Below are 20,965 nucleotides of genomic sequence, written 5' to 3'. Positions count from 1 at the left end.
ACTTACTGTAGGTCCTCTTGGTATGTATATGACTCAAGAGTCAGACATTCTGGTGTACTTAGCGTAAGGCCAAATCACTACCTTTTCAGCAGTCCAGGTCATCTGTGTCCAGAGTGACAGCCAGCAGCTAAGGAGGGCAGTTCATCATGTCTGACCTCTTCTTTGCATGCTTTGCCATCCAGCCTGCTACATTACCTGTGTAGCTGCCTCTCTGCCTTTCCTGGCTGTATCTATCATGCAAACACACATCTAACTACTTAGTGACCCTTGCATACATAAGAGGTGCTAGGCACCAAATAAATCCACAGGAGGATTAGAGAGCTAGTCTTTTGGAATTATGACTGTTCAATTGAAGCTACAAGTTGAAGGCATTGATTTAAAGTGTTCTTTGTAATTGAACCAACCTTTCTTTTGTAGATTGGCTATAAGAAACCCAAAAGAGTTATGAAAGCTTTCTTTGGAAGATAGCATCATCTTCAAAACCATTTCTAAAAGTTACTTTAACAGAGCTACGAATCCATCATGTGCATTTTATAGAAAGACCTTTCTTTCTTATCAGAGCTGCAATCTAGCCATGGTATGTTATGTTTCCACCTGTATTCTTTGACTGGTAGCCTAAAGATAAAAGATATCAATTCTGTGTGAAAAGTACTTGAAAAACAGAGAGAAAACAGCAGTCTGTAGGCTGTCTATTCTTACACTCTGCAGTCACTTTTGAAATAGTTTAAAAAAAAAAAAAAAAAAGTTAGGTAAGCTGGAATACCATTTGCTGAACATAAATTTCTTGATGTCTGCCCACAAGGGGAAGAGAAGTCACTTTATGTATTTGTTGAACAGAAAATGTGGCATTGCATAGCCTATGAATTACATAGTGTTCTCCCTGAAAAATAGAATTGCATAATATGTTGTTTTACTACTGCACGTAGTAAAAAATCATTCTTAGGTCCCAAAGCCAGAAAAAACAACACATGAAAGGACAAACTGACTACAAGTTCACTGCTTTGGATATAAAAAGGTATCTGGCATGATGAAGTCTTTTTTAGTCCATGTGTTTTTCATTTGAATTGGTTCATGTAAGGTTCTTTCAAGGGGAGGAAAAAAATGCGATAAATCTCCTTAGGAATAGAGCTGTGCAAGCTTGGGAAACTCGCTGGGCAAGCCAGCTTCTTTTGTCCGCCAAATTCTAGGGGCACAAGAGCCTAATGAGAGCTTAATTAAAATTGATGTGAAAAAATTAAACACTTTAAAGTATTGTTTGGGGGCTTGCAAAGCTTATGCCAGTGAAAGTCAATCATTTTGTGGCTTTGGAATTTAGTTCAATTAATATTTTTTTCTTTTCATCTGCAGGCCTCTCTTGCTATCTCTTGTCTCTCCATCTGAAAAGAAACAAACCAGAAAAAGCAGTGTTAGGAAAGAGTCTGTCTCTCTGTTTTCCTCAGTTTCCCTGAGTCCAGAGGAGAATATTTAAGTGTTCACATCAGAGTTTTGATGCATTTCCCCTGTTAGGACATTTTTCTATGTGGTCTTTTGCAGGCAAGCATGAAATAATTCTGTTTGCGCTCTAGGCATATGTGCATTCACTCTACGCATCCTTGGATGAGCATGCTGCTGAGCACAAATTGATATTTTCTGTCTTTCAGCAGGGGCTTTAGTTTGGGCTCCACACTAAATGCAGTAACATGGCTTCCAGTTCAGGGCTGTCATACATCCAACTGGCTCAAATCTTGGGCCAAGAAACTTGTATTCTGCCTGCAAAAGTCTACGTAGACATACTCTGATGCTCATTCACACTGGGCTTGATCTGATGCCTGCTGGAATAAATGATAGTCTTTATACTTCAGCAGGTTTTGCAATAATCTCTTTTCAATGTCCTGGATGAAGTATTTATCACTCAGAACTTCTAGGGACATCATTGGGCCTCAGGATGCTAAATATCTAAGAAGGATTAGCTTTTGCCATTTCAGTTCAGATGTTCCTTCCACACAAAAATCAACATTCTTGTTCCAAATGAGTTCCTACTTTAGTGACATGTTTAGTGAGCATGAGCATCCTTCATCATGTCAGTGATTCTGTTGGCACCTCTGCCTCAAGAACTTTGAACTCCAGTGAGTTCAAGGATGCAACTGAAACTTGCTTTGTTTGTAGTATTTTCTGATTAGAGCCTACCACCATGTACGCTGTATGGCTGAGAATCAGTGGTGTTACATCAACCGGATGAATGTGAATAGTTAGGCTTTATGGTTGTTTGAAGCACAAATGGCATCAGAAGTGAATATATTTTTTGAATAAAAGCATTTTCTCCAGCCTCTTAGAAGTAACACTGTCCATACGTGCTTTAACTAGGCTTCAATGGCAGGCAAGTAATTCTATGTTTATTTTCACATCAAACATATTTACTCAAGCTAAAACAGAAAAGTTTAGTCTATCAGCAATGATTTTTTGGGGGGTTGTTGATTTTTTTCATTTGGCAAAAGAAACTAAAACAAATATAGTAAAAAAAAAAATAATAATAAAATCTGGGTTTGGAAGGAAAAAAAAAAAAAAAAAAAAAAAGAAAATCACACTTCCTGGAGTCGTTAATCTTGAAAACAGAATTTTGGGACCTTTCTGTTACAACTTTGTGTGACAAACCAAACAAAGAAACAAAACAATCTGAGTGGTGAGCCACATGATCAAGTTTTTTTTGTTTTGTTTTACTTTGTTGTTGTTTTGTTTTGTTTTTTGTTTGTGTGGTTGATTGTTGTTTTTGTTAAATTAAGTCTTTTTATGAGGTAGACCAATGGATATCAGCTATCTCTGGACATGAACGCATTTTTGTCTCAAGGGAATATTTTGGGTATTTTAGTGAAGAAGTCAAGCCTCTAGACAGCACAACAGACTCTATTTCTTGCATATCGTTCCCAGGGAAACCAAACTGAAAGCAGAACTTTCCAAAGAGGAAGCAGCCATCGCAAAACACTGACCAGCTGTAGGTGGATGTGCTTCACAGAAATTCCTCTTCTGCTTTTTTTTTTTTTTCTAACAGTGAATAGATCTTTCAATCCTATTGCTCCCATAGGTGAATTTGACTGAATAATAAAGAAGCTGCTTTTGCAGCTATATCCATTTTTCATTTTTATAAAGTCCACAGCAGTCAGTTAAGTAAATGCTAAATTCTGTCCCTGGGACTGAAAAGCATGATAATGGTTGAATAAAAAGCCCAACTGGAAACATTTGTCCAACTGAATTTTTGCAATGAAGATATTTCTTCAAGTCAAGGGCAACAAAGCAATCAAGTTCAAGCATTTTAAATCCATGCATAAATTTGTTTTCTAATAATCATCTACCTCTGCAGTAAAGCTAGCTTCTTACATTATATGCACTCTTATCTGTGATATTTCCTTTTATTACTCTTACCACTACAAAGAACTTTTAAAGCCAAGTAATGGCACTATTAGAGTCAGCCTAGAATCTTTTGATCAAATAATCAAATTAAATATCAAAAGCCAATTAAAAATGAAAAGATTTCAGCCTACTTCTATTTTTTAGTTGAACATGATGAAAGCATCATTATTGTTTTATCTCCTCCTACTTCCTAGGTCCTGCTGTAGGACTTGAGTGATATGGATATACTTTTACTGAAGCTGGTTTAACTTAGATCAAAGCATCATGGAAGTCAAAATTTTACCACTTTCTCTCTTCAGAGATACTGTTCCATTTTATTTTGTGTGTGTGTGTGTGTTTTTTTTTCCTGATCCATTACCTTATAGAACAGCAAATTCTCAGTTTACATAACACATCCCCAAAGATATCGAAAACATCAAAAACAATTGCTATTGCACTTGTATTTTTCATATTCAATCAAATTTTTCTTCATTTTCAATTAAATTATCAACAGGCAAATAGATCTTTTTCCTTTTTTTTTTTTTTTTTTTTTTTTTTTAATTACCATGGTGTATGGTATTCTAGCATATAATGTGAACATTATGTTTCTATCAGTAGTAGTAACAGTTTTGTTGTGCTTTATGTACTGTGTACCTTACACAATATTCTAAAAGTTCCCGTGTCCAGAGAATTTGTGATTTAGAGAGATAGGTTGCACCAGTTGCACCTGGAGGAACTATAATTCAGAAGAGCGACCTTAATATCTCAGGTACACTGTGACTGGAATGAATGTTACTTCCCTCGTGTGACTAGCCAACTTCGTTGGCCCCAAAGCAAACTGACCCCATAAATTGTCAAAATCGTTAGGCTGCCAAGAAGGTGTTTGCATCAGGTGACCTGAAACCAAAAGCACAGATGACTCCGTTAGGAGGCTGATCTCCCTAGCCTACTGTCCCCACATAGTGTGAATGGAAACAAAGGTATTCTTTCAGAAGAATTCAAAGCAGGATGTATCCTGAGCCACTGTTTGCAGGGGCATTTTTTTCCCTCTAGTGATTTCAGGAGTCAAGGGAATCTACTAATGTAAGTACTTAGTGGAAGGGTATTATCATAGAATCATAGAATATCCTGAGTTGGAAGGGACCCATAAGGATCATCAAGTCCAACTCCTGGCACCACACAGGTTTACCCAAATGTTTAGACCATGTGACTAAGTGCACAGTCCAATCACTTCTTAAATTCAGACAGGCTTGGTGCAGTGACTACTTCACTGGGGAGCCTGTTCCAGTGTGCAAACACCCTCTCAGTGAAGAATCTCTTCCTGATGTCAAGCCTAAACTTCCCCTGCCTCAGCTTAACACCATTCCCATGGGTCCTGGAGTGGAGAGGCAGGTGACAGAATAGGTCACCTGCCTCTCCACTCCCCCTCGTGAGGAAGTTGTAGACTGTGATGAGGTCCCCCCTCAGCCTCCTCTTCTCCAGGCTGAACAGGCCCAGTGACCTCAGCCACTCCTCATATGTCTTCCCCTCTAGACACTTTACCATCTTCATCTCCCTCCTCTGGACACTGTCCAACAGTTTAATGTCCTTTTTGTACTGTGATACCCTGAACTGCACACAGTACTCGAGGTGAGGCCACACCAGCACAGAGTAGAGCAGGACAAGCACTTCCCTCGACCGACTAGCAATGCCATGCTTGATGCTATTAGACAGCATAAATACTCCAGCAGTACAGGGACAGGGTACTTCCTTTGAAGGCTCAGACCATTTTTTCCATTGTGCTTCCACAATCTGTACAGCAAGAGCTGTGGCCTCTCCACACCCTTTGCATTTCTCAAAACCCAGACAGAGACTGTCTCCAAAGTGGTGGTGAGTTCAGACACCAAGGGAATACATAAAAATAATAATAATAATATAAAAAAAAGATACATGGATAATAGCTGAGTTTCAAAGCCGTGTCTGTCTGCCTTAATAGTTTAAATGTGTTTTGGTGTTGATATGTGCGTAGGAAGGAAGGAACAAAATAATTTTGAAAGGGTATAACAGCAATAAGGTGATTGTAAGGGAACGTAATTAAAGAAATGTGAGGCTGTGAGTGCTAATACAACACTATCCCCTGAAAGGGGAAGTGGACATGCAAAGTTGTTGTCTCATGTAGGATCTTATAAACTGAAGCCAAGAATTTGACTACACAATGAGTACATCAGCAGCCCAAGGATGCTTTTCTCCAGCAGACAAAAGCCAGACACAGTGGGGCTTGCTACACAGCTTTCTGTCACTACTACATGTCAGCTGCATTATTTCTGTCTTCATGATACGTTATTAACTGATCATCATCACAGGATTTTCATCATGTAAAACTTTTCATTCTCAGCAAAAAGTTATTCATTGCTCATGGTTTCTTAAAGGAGTAGAGCAAGATGTTTGAGGCTGAAGGGACAATCATGATATCGAAGTTACTGGAACACAGAGGAATTGTGGTAGATCCTATAAGTGAGCTGGTGTATTTGTGATGTGAAATGGAGCAAAAACTTCATGCTAATCCTGATGGTCCTCCTCTTTACCACTGAGATGCATAAGTGCATATAGCCAAAAATACTGAGATCACATGATTTCTTCATAGTCAAAAACCACTAGGGTTTGGGATCCAGATAAAAAGACAGCCCATCTGGACCTTAATTTGCTTTAAAGTGAAAAATAATCACTTATAATTTTTAAATTGATTTATGGACAGAATTTTTCAACACTGAATGCTGGTTTCACTGTCAGCTTACTTAAGTAACTAAATATTTGAAATGCATCAGCATATTACAAGTGCTGTCATTCACAACAGGTTATTCAGCTTTCCCAAGAGGTGTGACTGTCCTTTTGGCTGAGTTTACTTTCAGATACTCAGTTAGGATGGATTTAATCAAATGAAATAGGTGCCACTCTTCACACATATATTTAAAATAAGCTCTTTGCTACCTGTGATGGGGGAGACACACATCTGAGCCTTTTCTACAGAAATTGCCTAATTTTTTCTAGTGCTTTTGTTTCTTACCTTCATTATTAAACAATGCTATTCTTTCCTCTGTAAGAGTCTAATGAGGAAATCACTCTTGTACTTCGTAGGCTCTGTGCTTTGGTTTCAGTGACAGTAGGTTAATCCTGTCTCTTGGATTACAGTTTAACTGCCTGTGACTGTCCTGTAAAATCTGATATTTTCTCTTTGTAAATAAAATTTTCTTCTCTGGAATATTATTTAGCTCTTTGAAGACACTTTGAAAACTGCTGGCACTGAGAAGATGCTCTCCAGATTTCTCTTCTAAACTGCTCTGTACCAAATACAGACACCTTTTAGGAAGGTCATCTGTGCCCTGGGAAAGATTCATAATCCTTTCCTGCTCAGTTTCTTCTCCCTTTCACATAAAGGCAAGACAGAGTCATCTGCTGGTTGCATTTTTTCCCTTCTCTCTTTGTTTGTCACTGGAGATTATCAGTAGGCCAAGAGGAGTGGTGAAGTTACTTCCCCTAGCTCACAGAAACAGAGTGCCAGTTCACCCTAAGGTACAGGTTATGAGTCTGATGTCCCCGCTCCAGGAAGCCAGCCACAAAACACCTGTTCAGCACATGGCCACATCAGCCATGATGTGCTCTGTCATGCACAAAAGAGTTTCACGTGCCAGCTGGATGGGGGACACAGCACATGTTGGCAAGTGGAAGCTGAGTGAGAAATGCCTGGCTCTATCTTAGGTATGAAGCCTGACACAGCAGCACACTCACAGTGCCTGAATGTTTTACTCCTATTAGAAATCTCCATCCCTTTCTTTAAGCCCATTTATTTTAGGGAACATTTGTCATGCTGGTGCAACCAGAGGGCAAGTTGTGCTCATGTAAACAAGCCCAGGGGGAAGTTTCATGCCATGTTCCACCATACACTCTTTGTTCTGCTCCCTTCTCATCTCAGTGACAGCTGGGGCCCAGGCAAAGCCTACTATTCATGTGGAAATATGTGGTATTTTTAGCCAGATTTCCTAAGAATATGAGAATTATGAGATCATGTTCTCCATGTGACCTTCAGTGTTTGTAGGGAGGAGGACCATCATATATATATATCTATATATACACACACATATATATACACGCACATATATATACATATATATATGACATCCTGGTAAAAATAAAAAATAAAAAATAAAAAATAAAAAATAAATATACATTCACAACAATTTTTACCTGTTTTTCAACCTCAACTAAATCAGACAAAAGGTTGGAGAGCTCTGAAATATCATGTCCAATGCATTCTCTGAGAAAGAGATTCTACGAAGAGGAAAGTATAAACCATATTAAAAGCAGCACATCTAATATGAGACATCAGAAAATCTGCAGGGTTTCTCTTCCCTCTCCCCTCCATCCATGGGACACAAATATACAGGAAAACAAAATTCATTAGTCCTGATGCTCATTGAATTACTTTTTTTTGGTAAGGCTCAGAGTGAACAAGGATTATCTCACTCAACATCCCTTCTAGTTTCACTTCAGTATATAAATAATATCGACAGACAAGAACTGACCCCTGAAAGGTGTCTAATCACCAATACAGAGGAAAAGGGTGTCAGTATGGCACCATTTCATACGTTTTTTGCTCTCAGTTTGCCAAAGCTATACTACTATGAAGGCTTAAGGCTTACACCATGGCTGTTGTTTTTGCTTTTTACAGCATTTTTTTTCGGTGTTTTCACACTTACTAATGTACTGGTGGCAGAGGGATGAACTGATGGCACTGCGTCATCTGCAGATCTCCATATATAGCTGGTTACCTGTCCGTACACAGGAAAGGTACTTATTATATTTGTCATTTAAAACACAGAAGTAACATAGGACATCTATCAGACCTGACAGTCATCACTGACACATACTAAATAGGTAATGCACCAAAGAACCAACAATGTTGATAATGGGTAACTGGGCAATTTAGAAAAAGATTAGGACTCCCACCCCACTCAGTTTGAAGCTTTAACCTGACATCACTGCTTCTCCAATATGTTAAGAACTTGTGCCCTACCAAATGCCTAAATCTTGATAATCTAAGACTGACCTGGCAGTTAAATTAAACATCCCACTGTCTTGAAAGAAATGTCCTTGCTGCATACTTATAAATTCTGCGAAATTCCATTAATGACTGTAAGCAATATGCTTAGGTTTCATGCTATGAAAATCCCTCAAAATAGACTGCAAGGCAATGGGCAATTTGATGCCCTTGTAAACTTTTTAAATTTTCTAACCCATGCTTGTTTTGCAAATCTAAATTTATCATAAATTACAAATTTGTGTCAAAAAGACATTTCCGTTTGTGTTTTTTTCCCTTGTCCTTACTCTGAAATTAACTTTAAGTTTGATCAATTCAGTGGTTTAATTAGCTAATAGCTACTTACAATAGTTATGAAACATCATCACGAGTTTCCATTTTAATCCACTATGTTGCTTAGAAAATACTGAAAAAAAAAAAAAATGATAACTTTGTATTATGCTACGGTTCTTCAAACAGGCTATGGAGTCTGTGAAAGATTTTCAATGAATACAGGTTTTATTTCTTGGTTCAACATGGAAAGACATAGATAATAGTTACACAACTCTTCACGAAAGAACAATTTGTGATCCAGCAGCACAAATTGACTCGGTCTTAGTACCATGCTACTCTGATTTCAGAGCTTTTGGATCAGAGCTCTGGTTTATGGATCATGGTAGTGACTCGAACCACAGGTACATTAAGCTGACGTTTTTCTGCAAAAGATCATGTAGAACAGGCCTAAAAATGAATGGACCACTTTGCTTGCCACCACCTGGACAAAGGGGAAAAGCTGGCTACAAAAAAGGTGATTCCTCATTGCCTGAGAGTGATGTGGGGAGATTTAAAAGTCAGGTTGGCAAACAGCCCTTGTCCATATTGCATTGTTTGAATAGCTACCTAACTTCCCATCTTTGACACTGGTTTCAAATACATAAGTATGTTTTTTGTTTATTTGTTTGTTTGTTTTTTAATGAAAGGAGGAAAATGAAATGTCAAAACTTTTAGATTTTCTTTTATCTTGAGTAAGAATGACTGAAACAAAAAAGAACAGCTCTAGAAAGCTACACAGATCTGTTACAAAGGAAGACTTCTTTGTAAGAGAAAAAAAACGGGAATGTAGAGAATGCTAAAAGTGTGAAGAGTAATGGTATCAAACACGCAGATAAGAAGAGAGCATGAAAAAAAAAAAAGAATATTTGTTAGGGAGAAGAGACTAAATTGTGTGGAGGTTTTATTAGAATGAGTCACAATTGAGCAATTATGCCTTAGAGGTGTTCCTTTGATTCATGAGAAGAAGCTGGGAGGTTCCAAAAATGAAGAAGACCAAGAATTTATGAAGGAAAATACCAAAAGTTCATATTTTCAAATTTAAGTGAATATATCAAATGTTCTGATATTTGTAGCATTCTACTGGGATGTTATCTTTCATACTAATATGTAGACATGGATGTTCCATCATAAAACCACTGAGGTCATTTCTCCAATACTGTATTTGGATGCTTTATACCTAGTTGATTGCTCAAAGATATTTATCTAAACTTTTCTTAAACTTTTCCAAGAAAGGATATTTCATGCAATCCTTAGTCTGCTTCTGTATTGCCCAAGTCTACTCCTGTATCTCCTTACATGTTTTGGTATGAATCACTGATGAACTGGGGGAATTGTATTAACTAGCTATACATCCATGTTGGATGAAAAACTGCTGGAATATGTTTTCATTTTCTTATGTTTCATCTTCAAACTTTTTAAGTCTAAAATTGCCTTTGCTGTCCCAAGGGCTGTAGAGGAGCTCTCTTCTTGTGGTCATTATATCCTGTTAGATAAAGCTAACAGAGGCCTGGTATTAATTATCATTGACACTTTAAAGACTCTTGCACTTTTTAACTTTCTTTATTTGAGGGATTGCTGATAGAGGGAAAGCAAAAACGAAACAAAATTTAGACAGACTAGTATGCAAACCTCAGGGAAGAAGTAGGATTCCACCTGAAATTTGGGCAAGCATGCAGTAGTGGAATGGGAACACTCAGCAAAATAACTGTTCCTGCTCCTTTGGGAAGTCAGACAGCAAGATACAGCATTGTCAATTGAATGTTGTAGGACACGGTGAGCAGTTGCCATCCAAAACACCTGCCTTCCACAACTGCCTTTCCCATCAATGCTCCAGACTCCCCAGAGACGAACCTCCAAGATGCTCTGACAGGTGTAGTTAGAGATACACAGGAGAGTTAACACTATGCCAGTAAGTAGCACAAACACAGCACCATGAGAGAATTACTGCTGAATCTCATGATCTACACAAGTGTGGTATGCCCACCAACACCCAGGCCTGTGAAATCCGTTTGTCATATTTCCAGGAAAATGTTTCCAATCCTTTAAAGTTTCCTGCACTTATTGGAGATTTGGTTTTTGTGGCATTTATGTCCATTTATGTAACTTCTGTAAATCTGTTGCTAATTGTTGTATTTGCTTCTTTATTCCATTTGTCCGATGCCCCTTGAGTGGTTTTAATAAAATTACATATTATGACTAACTTTTGCTGTCCCCCATCAGAGAGTCATTTTAAGTCTCAAATAAAGGAAATCTGTCAACTAGAGCCCAAGCCTTTATTCCTTAACACATCCAAATTGTGCATCCTGCTCATTGATGTATTGGGAATCCTTCAGGATGTAGGTGAGTCTTCAGGAGGGGCTAGATAATGCTGACACTGCATGCTGGGAAGCCTTTGCATCCACAAGGTAGTGAAAACTTCCACTCAGCTGGGACATAAGTGAAGTGCTGAGACCCAATGCTGAGACCCAGAGATTTGCAGAGGAAAGGCTCTCACGATGCATTCAGCAGTTGGAGCATACCTGTACATTCTAAGAAATGTATGAGGGCAGAAAAGCAATTTATGGTTTAAGGTAGCCACTGATGGAGGATTTTACAAATAAAGTACCTTCCTGGATAGATTACTGAATAACTCAGCTACACCCAAAATTCTAATTCATAAATAATAATAACAATAATAATTGTATATGAGCATCTTTTGTGGTCATTGTTATAAAACCAATTGTTATAAAACCAATAAAACTAATCAGTGATAGTTTTCTGTAACCAGAAATAGCTTTGTACTGAGTAAGGCTATTCCAGCAAAAGCTAATCCACAAGTAGCTAATCTTTTCTGTTTCTTCATTCTCTTCTTTATGAAGCAAAATCTGCTTGGCACTGCCACAGCTGGCTTCCAATATAAAGCTGTAAGATCTCACACAGACATGCAATAGTTTCTGTGTATTCAAAGATGTCAGCAGATTTTGGGGTAATGCACGGTTCCTGCTATATTGGCTAACACTGATTTGACAATGCCATGTAGAAGAGCCCATAGTGGATAAGGTAGATGTGGCTTAAAGGAGGCTGAAGCCCATGAAGAGACCCTTCAGGAGCAGATTCTGGCCAGAGCTGCAGTCTGTGGGGAACCCATGTTTGAGCATTTTACTCCTGACAGAGGGCCTCCATGCTATAGACCTATACAGGAGTTCTTGGAGAACTGCAGCCTGTGGGAAGCCCACGCAGTTTGGAAAGACGGCAGCCCATGGGAGGGATCCACATTGGAACAAGGGCAGAGAGTGACCATGAAGGAGAAGCAAAGAGGAAACACTGTGGACTGACCACAGCCCCTGTTCCCCATTCCCCTGCACCACTAGGGCTGAGGTATTTCTCTATTAGTTTCTCGCTGACCTACTCTGTGAGCAACAAGGAATAAATTATATTAATCTCCCTTATGAGTTGTTTTTCCCTCTGATGGTAATTGGTGAGTGATCTCCCCATCCTTATCGCAAATTCTGAGCTTTTTTAATCATATTTTCTCCCCCTTCCTTTGAGGAGGGGGAATTAGAGAAGTATAGTGGTGGTGCTGAGCTGCCCATAGGTGTTAAATCACCTCAACAAGCTAGAGGAAATCATAGAATCACTGAATATCCTGAGTTGGAAGGGTCACACAAGGATCAGGAAGTTCAACTCCTGGCTTCCCACAGGACCAACCAAAAGAACAGACACTGTGTATGAAAGCAGTATCCAAACACTTCTTGAACTCCAGCAGGTTCAGTACCATGACTACTTTCCTGGGGAGCCTGTCCCTGTGCCCAACCCCCCTCTGGGTGCAGAACCTTTTGCTAGCACCCATCCTAACCCTCCCCTGTCCCAGCTCCATGCTGTTCCCTCAGGTCCTGTCACTGTCCCCAGAGAGCAGAGCTCAGTGCCTGCCCCTCCGCTCCCTTCGTGAGGGAGCTGCAGGCCGCCATGAGGCCTTCCTCAGCCTTCAGTCCTCTCAGATTCAGAGGACTCATGGGAAGGCCCTGCCAGGGGCAAGGTATAAAGCATGAATATGAGCCTGAAAAGTACAAGGGACAATCCCACAAAACCATGGAAGGCAGTGAAAGAAATAAAACTCAGGTCATCTGCAGTGAAACTTTATTTCTCTGCAGAGAAGGATGGCTGATGTTAGCAACTTTAGAGAAGTGGCTAAAAAAAATGGAGCCTATAATGAACTTTCAGGTACTTTTGCAAAGAGAGGCTTTGCAGGGTAACTTCTGTGCAACTAGGGAAATAATTTTCTGAAATACATCATGATTGCTTAGGAAAGCTTCTAACAAAAATACAAATGGAAATATGTGGGACAAACTGATGTAATTTCTTCACTTGACTTCAATATACAGGGAAATCACATAAAGAAGACAGGGGAAATGGATGAAAACCTATGGGACTATAGAAGATTTCCAACAGAAAGAAATCATATAATGAGAATGACAGCCAGGTATGTACTGCAACAAAAGTATATAGTGTGTTTCAGGAACTATGTATAAGAAGTTTTTAAAAAATAAGAAACACTTTGGACAACAAAATGGAGCTTTGGGAATAGCATGGGGTGAGAAACCCCATTATGGAATAAAGCAGTGGGCTAACAGTAGCGAGTACTGAAGATGCACTGCTCAGTGAACGTTTGATCAAACTGGTAATAGCTGCTAGCATTTTATGTTAATGATGTGGCTTTCTGCACAAAAATGAGTGAAACAGAATCCTTTCAAGTCTAAATCATGCAAGGGAAGGAGGGAATAGTCCTATTTGAGAAGACCTGAATTTCCAAGATTGAGATTGGAGAGCAAACACAACTTTCTGCCAGGTGCAGTAAAAAGAACAATTTCAAGAGGCTCTAGAGAAACAAACTTACTGCTGATATGCCCATAGGAAACATATGCTGTACAGTTATTCACGCACATGCAATTTCTAAAGGGAGCTGAACGTACCTTGCAGAAGGTTCCTTACACAAATCTAAGCCAGTCAAAAACACTATGTAAGTATGGTACTTGGCTTTTGAGAAAGCATTTGGACTGATCAATTAAGTGTTTTTAGGAATAGGATGACATTTAGTAAGATGAAACACAAAGTTTTGTGTGTAGAGACTATGGTAATTCTGTCCCTGTAAGGGCCACATCCATCCTTGGAGGGTTTCAAGAATGGATAAAGTCCTGGACTGAAATTATTGTTGACACTGCTTTAAACAGAGTTTGGGCTACAGGTCCCAGGATCTCTTTCAACCTGAATTATCCTCCTACAAAACAAGAAGCCAATTCAACCATTGGTAGCACATCATGTGTGCTCTTTAGAAACCCAAAAGTCAGGAAGAAAATAATGTTACTTTTTTGTAAATCATTCATCAGTCATGAGCAAAAAATATATATATCATAAAGCCTAAAATACTGAAAAGAAGGAAAAAATCAGAAACACAAGAACTCAGTAAACATTCCAGACAGAGTCCAACTATTGAATCAGAAGGTAATTTTCTATCTACATTTGCTTAAAATCTCTTTCAATGTCTTTTTATTTTTTCTTAATATATTTAACACAGAGAAAAACATTAGATATTAGGATCCTGCAATCAGGAAAAGAGATTTGCAAGATCAGACTACAGATAAACCAGGATAGGTTCAACTCTTCTCTTATTCCTGTAAATTTAGACTAATGCAAACAGAAGGAAAAGAATGTCTTTAGTGCATAACCTCATTAAAAGATGTTAATGATCTTATTCTTTAAAATGTTGTCACTTGTCTTTCAGGTGACTTTTTTTAAGAGATGTCATTTAGCAGGTATTGGAAGAAAAGTGAGAAATATCACAGATGCTGTAAGCAACATGCGGTGCTCAAGCTACATGTTGATCAAAAATATAAACAAGCTGGGTGAAAACTAGTGCCTCTACTTTGTGGATTCCGCCACTGGTTTGACTGGCAGATACATACCCTGCTTGCATGCAGAAGCAAGAGTTTATGATTTATTCAGATTACAAAAACATTTGAATTAGCATACAATCAACTAAATTTCTTAAACAATATAGGCATTCTGAACTGCAAGATGGGAATATAACTTCTAATAGATTATCTCCATGATGATGTTTTGTTATAATGTCTTACCCCACGCTTAAAATTCAGGAAAAGTTTTGAGTTTCCTGATTATCCTGTAGTAAGTGAAATATGATGAACTGATAAACCTAAAACTCTGGGGTTTCTTTATATTGGCAGAAAACATTGTAGTAATTATATGTCCAATGTAGTGATCTTTGCTCAGAAGAAAGAGAAAGAAAGTAAGGAAAGAGGAGGAGAGGGGAGGAGAGGGGAGGGGAGGCGAGGCGAGGCGAGGAGAGGAGAGGAGTCCTGGCATGTTAACATATGGAAAAATAGGCAGAAAATTCATAAAGCATACTCTACTGACAGTAATGATAACTAGTATTAAAAATAAATAAATAAATAAAAATTACATAACATTTTCACTGTTCTATTAGTTGAAGAAGGAAACTGAAAACTTAATTTTTTTTTTTCATTTTTTTTTTCCCACCACTTGTTTAAAGTCAAAATTAACTAGAATCTGGACTGAAATTCTAATCTGACGTTCTAAGCAAAAAAAAAAAGAAAAGTACAGAGATAAAAATATTTACCCACTGGTCATACTCTGTCCCTCTCTGATATTTTGAAGGCATATCTGAAGAGGAAGTGGGAGCTTTTTGGAGCTGACTCGTTTCTGGTTTAAGATGGTCAGTTGGTGATGTCAGTGACTGGCTGTGCTGCTTCATGCCAGGTGCCTACCATCATTTTAGTGAAACAAGCTAAAGTAACATCTGGACTTATCAAAGTAATATCTTTTACTTCACAGTGCTTTACTCTTACCAAATCAAAATGTGCTGGGAGGAAACAATCCTTTGAAGTCAGCAGGAGTTTTTGCCATGACTCTCAATTGAACCAGGCTTTTATGCTTTCTCTTTCCCCAGTTTCTTCTTCCTTTGTTACAGTGTCACACCTTTCAGATCTGCCACTGTGCTTCATATCATCACTCTCGCTGTTATGATAAATATGCAACAGCATCTGCAGTACACTGCAGTGATACTACAAAGTAACTGTAGCCTCTCCATGAAGGAGCTTACAAGGACTTTCTACATGTCCTGTCCCTAGCTAAGATTGTATATAATTCTTACCTTCCATAAGAAATGCTCCAACACAGCAAAAACAAGAAAAAAGAAGCTGCTACGCTTAGTAGTATACTCAGTTGCATACCATACAGTATTAATATAGGTGGGAGGCAGGGAATGTGTTGCTTTAATATTAAACTATTAACCATGCATTGGCCGGAATATCAGCAAGTTGTCAGGGAAGAGACGATGGAAAACTAGAGATGATTAAAAGAAAAGAAAGAATCAAATGTGGAATAAGAAGGACAGGAATTAAATCTTAAGCCTTATTTTCAATAAATTTCACTTGATATATATGTATGACATGGACAAAGACTGGTGTTTCTGCTGAAATTTGGTCTGTCAGGAAATGCCCAATTAGTACACAGAAAGATCCTTCAGTAGGAATGTCTTGTTTGCAGTAAATAAGATGTCATGGTCATGATAGCATCCTGTTTATCTTTCCACTTTTTGACCTGATTCATGATGACAACAACAAAACAATAATTTGAGAATTGTCATAAATTGGGAAATGTGGATTCTTTCCCAACTGTAATGAACAAATTTCTCTGTTGTAATTGCCAAAATTAACAACTTTCATAATTAGGAAGTCTGTTGCATAATTTGCTGTTGAGAGTATCTGGCATCTTATCTCTACTGAAATGGGAAGAAACAAATTTCCCTCTACAGTATATGATATGGACAAGAACTGACTGATATAAGACAGGTGACTGTAAGAGTTTCAAGCATAGCTACTATAACCAAAAAGAAAGTCTTATGACTTTATCAAAGCTCACATATTTCAAATCACTGGCAAGTTTTTAAGTTTATTGAGATATCCGAGCAACCTGGATGGACTGCAGAGAGTTGGACTCTGTCTCTTAGTGAAGAATGTTTCCAGTAACTGAAAGTACATATATATATTTATTTATTTATTTCAATTAGAAAATTATTTATTTTCATCCCAAACTGCCTAATCGATTTTCTATGACTACAACCTTGTATCAACATAGTAGTTCCCCTAGTTGTTAATTCTGCAGTATGACCCAGGAAGAGGTTACTCATAATTTCCCTAATCTCTGGACTCATAAAAAGCAGTTTCTGGTTGGCCCATTTGCAGCTCATTAAACCTGTACCTGGTTTTAGTCAATCTATTTAGGAGCTTTGAGGAGAAGATTAGTACAGAACTACACCATTAAACTTCTATTTCTCAGAAGGTTTCTTTCCTTTTCCAATTGTTTGTGTGGATCTTGACTGCTTTTAACAATAATCTATCTAAAATTTATTAATTGCCTAGTCAGTTATTTCCTTCTACTGTTTCCCCAAGATTACAGTATGGCTAGGGCTTTTCTGTTTGTTTGCTTGCTTTTTCCTTGTGCCTAAATCGATGTCATAGACATTAGAGAAAGAACAGACTTCATAGGTCGCTATCCTGTACTAGTCTGTTGAAGGCTACCACATAATCCATTTCAGAAAGAGATCAAGCCCTGCCTTGCCACCAATTAGGTTTTTCTTGTATTTATGCTGTTCCAGAGCTTCACTCCTCTGATGGTGAGACAATTCTTTCGTAATTTCACATCTAAGTTTATAATGCAGGTTGTTGTTTTTTTTGTTTTATTTTGTTTATTTTTTACTTATTTTTTCCAACATATTTTGAGTTGAAATTGTTTTTTTTCCCATGCTTGTATTTACTCACTCCCCTGTACGCACAAGAAAGCAACCTCTCTTATAAAATGGGACTTTTATTCCTCCAAGCACCCCTAATAATCCTGTTCTTCATAGTTCTTTCCCTTTTTCATGAACAAAGCTCTCCAGAATTGAACACAGCACTCAAACTATGGTTTACACAGATGTTTTGTCAATGACTTTGGTTCTTCTCTAATTTATTGCAAATTCCCTATGCACTACTGTACATGTGCCTTTTTAGTAACTGTTTTGCATTGACAGCACGTAGTCCACTTGTACAGTACAAATGTTGTTAGGTCTTTCTCAACAACATTTCTAACTGTTAAGCTCCTGGTTGCTACCAGATATTATTATTACTGTTTCTTTAGGCTATTTGGTTTCATCCCATCTCTTCAGGTCCTCAAGGTCCTCATACTCTTTAATGTGATACTGTGCCACATTAGTGATGCCTTAGCTTCAGGTTATTAGGATATTTTTTTTAACATATACCTAATATTTGTCCACAGAGAGCATCCAAATGGACACCTTTAAACAAGATCAAACTGTTTAATTCCATCTGTGACTCCTGCCTCTTTAATCCTTAACTTTTCACATGTGACTTCTGTGGCCCCTCTGTAAACCAGTTTCTTAACTGCTTTATAGTTCCTGCAAAGATGCTTAAACCCAAGGTAGGATAGAGAAGATGCAGATAAACTAAATTTTGTAGATAATACAACAAAATATTATAGTACTTTAGCATTGGGTAATCTTAAAGTTCCATTTTCTACATTTTTTTATTTGTTACCATCTCTTTCAAGACCAAAGCCAAATCAAAACAGTGAATCTACTTAGGCCCATTGATGCCAGTATGACACTGTTGGAAACTAAATTCATCTGAAGCTGTACTGTGCCATTGAAATGCAATGGACCATTCAGAACTTAAGCCCCTTTACATCTGCAAAGCGTAGGCATACATTTAGGTACTTCACAGAGGAAGATGGTGACAGACACTGAAGTAAAAAATTGAAAGCCAAAAAACTCTGCTTGGCTGCTGGATAATCCTGTAAGTAACTCTAGTTAAACACCAATTCAATAACATGCCAAAGAAGATTCTGAAGCTGCAAATATAATTCAGGACACCCTGTTCCCAAGAGAGACTTGTCAGCATTGCAATGCAAAGGCTAATAGTGCCTTATATCAGTTCTCTGGTGGAATGAACCAGAACTTCTTTTCTATTCTTATATTTTTAACATAAAAAAATTCATAGGTAGCATAATGCCATCATTAATTCTAATACTTAATTTCAAAATACGTCTTACAAAGAGCTTTTTGTTGTGTTTGTTGTTGTTGTTGTTGTTTGTTGTTTTTTGGGGGGTGGTTAGGGTATGGCTTATGTGAGTTTTCCTCCATTGTACATGTTATGTTGCTAAGTGACATTTGGCAATGAATAGTACATGTTGCTCCTGTTTCTCTGAGCCAGCAGCATTTTGTTACTATATTCCAGATGTCAGGGTAGTGAGATGTCATCCCTATAAGGATCTGCATTTGAACTGGAAGAAAATGAATGACTGGCAGTGTCTTCAACAGCTTTCTTGGTATCAAAACTGTGATATATTGTTAGTTATAAAACTCATTTTATTGGCAGCTTCTGAATAGAATTTGTCAAAGCCTTTAAGATGTTTTATATGTTTTGAATAATGGAACCAATTCAAATTTACTTTTAAAAGACACATATTTTCTGAAATAAACAAAAAGAGAATCTTCTCAGTCATGTTTTTTAAACTTCCTCTTTTCTGTGTGAAAAAAAAAATAAATAAAATTAGAAATTCATAAAAAACATTCACACACTACAACACAAACAATCTATTGAAGAAGGCTTATATTTCATAACCATATGCTGAAAATAACTAAGTAGGTAGATATTTCGTTCTGTCAAATTTTATATATTATAACTATCTCATACTGTGAATTTTGCTCCTTATCCAAATACAAAGTATTCAATTTTTCCAGCTTTTAAGTGACTTAAAAGCCATGTCATATATATTGTGCAATTAATAACTTCTTAATGTATTAAAAAAAAAATAAAAAAATGCCTTTTACATTGTTACATTGATTTTTTTTTTTTTTTTTTTTTGCATTACAGCTATGGAACTACCACAGACCCTGAATAAACATGGCCAAGCAGACCCTGAATAAAAGCAGACCAAAAAAAAAGTGGTGAAAGTGTTACTCAAGAACCTTAAGTTCTTGGTTCATATCCTCATACAGGAAAAGAAAAGAATTTCAATAAAATGCCATCCTGCATATACTTGGAATAGGTCACTTCAACCTGCTGACTCTCTCTGTTATGCACTGGTAATGCAGTCTCCTTGCTCTTCAAGTCTTCATGAATACTATTCTTCAGTCTTTCATGGGAGGTGCAGCTTTCCTTAGGCTTTCTCATGCTGTCCTCCTAGTGCAGACATTTCATTATTTAATGTCTGTGTCATCCACAGGCATGTTACAGGTGTCAAACCTTCAGGTAAACTTTAGGTTTGATGCAAGAGTCAGGACAATCAGACAAGTTCCCATGACGTTTTCAGGACTTAAAAATCCAAAATGTGTGCTTAGCTTGGCACCCAAAAAGCAGGTCTTGTGAAGTTCATCTTATAGATCATGGGCATGAAGTTGATTATGTGAATATGCCTGTTTTGCCAGATTCTGGTCCCTTTGCTGTAAACTATCTGAGAATACATAACTTGGTGGAAACGGCTTCATGCCAAATGCATCAGGGAGTCTTCTTTTGCTTTGTGTTGCATCTAGATCTCTAACAGATGACAAACATATCCATATCTCTTTGATCACTACAAAAACAATTGTATTTGTTTAAAATCTATTACAGGGCAATAAAAGAGTATTTTAAATGTACTCAGTCCAAAATCTTATCAGGAGGGAAAGTGGAATGAACCATTTACTTCATGCTCTTTTGCTATAAAAAGTCTTGTTTCTGGAGAGTAACTGTGCTTAAGAGAGCAAGAAGGTACATAAATTGACCAATTTAGCAGCACTGGTCAGATTAGGGATGCAGTAAGAAATTCTTACTTTCCTGATTTAGTAAGAGATTAAATGTTCTGTTTTCCTGGAAAAGCAACGACATAATTAAGTGAAGAGAATACAAATTAATGGTTTAAGAAAAGAAGGGGAAGAAAAAGGATTTATTTTTTGAAACTGTGCAACTGTGCTTGCAAAGCAAATTACTTTTTAAATTTATTTTTTAAAATTTTATTTTATTTTAATAAATGCTTTTAAGGGATTGATATTATGTAGCTCACTATAGAGAACCTGTCATAATTTGTCCAGGTGTTACAATCTAAAGGGTCAGGCTGTGAGATGTTGGCAACAGCTGTAAGCTTACTTTTCTAACAAACCACAGT

Source organism: Aythya marila, assembly GCF_965140915.1.
Source record: "Aythya marila genome assembly, chromosome: 5".
In the NCBI taxonomy this organism is placed as follows: Eukaryota; Metazoa; Chordata; class Aves; order Anseriformes; family Anatidae; genus Aythya; species Aythya marila.
The sequence above is the reverse complement of the archived record's forward strand: the minus strand, read 5'-3'. Positions refer to the sequence as shown.